We start from the raw sequence: 1,479 nt of genomic DNA on the forward strand, positions 1-1,479 counted from the left end.
AGAGAGAGAGAGAGAGAGAGAGAGAGAGAGAGAGAGAGAGAGAGAGAGAGAGAGAGAGATTAGGTTTTCAGGCATATAGGATTACAAGCGAGTTAAGCTACACAAGCTGGGCATAAGTAAATGGTTGTTTAAGGGAATTTTTATTATCTACATGAGGGATATTAAGGATTCTTTTAGGTTTTGTCATGGAAAGATTAATACAATATTTTAAAACTACTGCATATTGCTTATTCATGTTCCAGAATAAGGCACTATTAAAGAGATGTATATATTGGTATATAAATCCTACAGAAAATTTTATGGCTTTGAAATTGTGATAATTACCCACTGGGCAATGTTTCTCTGACAGGGCTTGCCATGTGATATCTGTATGCAATCATTTTTTTTCTGATTTCATACAAAGGGAGGTGGCAGCCAGTTTGAGTGTGGACCTTTACAGTCCCTGAGGTAAGGGCCATTACATGGAGTTCAGTGTTTGGCATAATCAGTCACCCCTTTAATGTTAGCAACTGAAATTCACAATTAAATATCCCTGTTATACAGTGCCTCTGTAGGGGGCTTAACTGTAGAATAATTCTCCACATGTGTTATCCGGGAGGAAATGGTAATGAATGAATTGGTAAAGCATTGTTAGAACCCTGCACCAGAAAATGGAGTGAATTTGCTGTGTACCAAGAGGGGCAGCTGCAGAGAAGGTTGCTGAGAGGAAGCATCACCATGGTTACCGGAAACAAAAAGTAAGGAGAGAGAGAGAGAAATAAGGTGATGCTGAGCAAGAGAGAACAAGACCATGGTGGGGGAAATCTGAAGACAAAGGACACAGTTCCTTTTCCTCTTTCCAAAGAGCTGGGCTTCTGACACTTGTGTGTTGTATTTTGAATTCAGTAAGATGGATTTTCATTTCCTTCTGCTATGCTCGTCACCATTTTTTTTATCACTCACAAATCTTGCTTTCATAAATATCTATAAATATCTTGTTTTTTTCTTTTCTTTTATTACATTAACAAAATAACAATCCAAATTCCCACTCCCTCCCCTCATCCCAATTCCTTCCCACTCCCTTCACACACCCTCAAACCCCACCCCTTCCAATCCTAAGAGAGGGCAATGCACCCCATAAATATCTGTTTTTTTTTTTCTCAAGCAGTCTTTAATGAAAACTGTATGAGACGCCCCTACTCCTGCATCTTCTCAATCGTTTCTTCCTTGTATTTGCCCTTCTCCTTTCCTACTTGTCGAGACTTGGCTTTCCTTTCCAGGATCTTCTTCTATGAGATCAATCCATCCATATCCGAACCCTCAGAAACCACCCAGCCCCACCCCAATATCCTTTGTTTTCCAGATGAGAAAGTAGAGGCCCAAGGCCTGCTACCAAACCAAATTCCCAGGCAGAAGCAGCAGGCTGGCTTCCCCATTGTCCCTTCTCATCAAGGGACTTTCCTCTCCTCTCCTCTCCTCTCCTCTCCTCTCCTCTCCTCT

General features: G+C 41.2%; 1 protein-coding gene across 2 annotated transcripts in view; it reads right to left on the reverse strand.

The window, feature by feature from the left end:
• Positions 1-1,479, reverse strand: part of Map2 (microtubule associated protein 2) — a 269,160-nt gene that overhangs the window by 117,760 nt on the left and 149,921 nt on the right. The window lies entirely within an intron of this gene.

The sequence above is a fragment of the Microtus ochrogaster genome, linkage group LG4 (assembly GCF_000317375.1).
Source record: "Microtus ochrogaster isolate Prairie Vole_2 linkage group LG4, MicOch1.0, whole genome shotgun sequence".
Lineage (NCBI taxonomy): Eukaryota > Metazoa > Chordata > Mammalia > Rodentia > Cricetidae > Microtus > Microtus ochrogaster.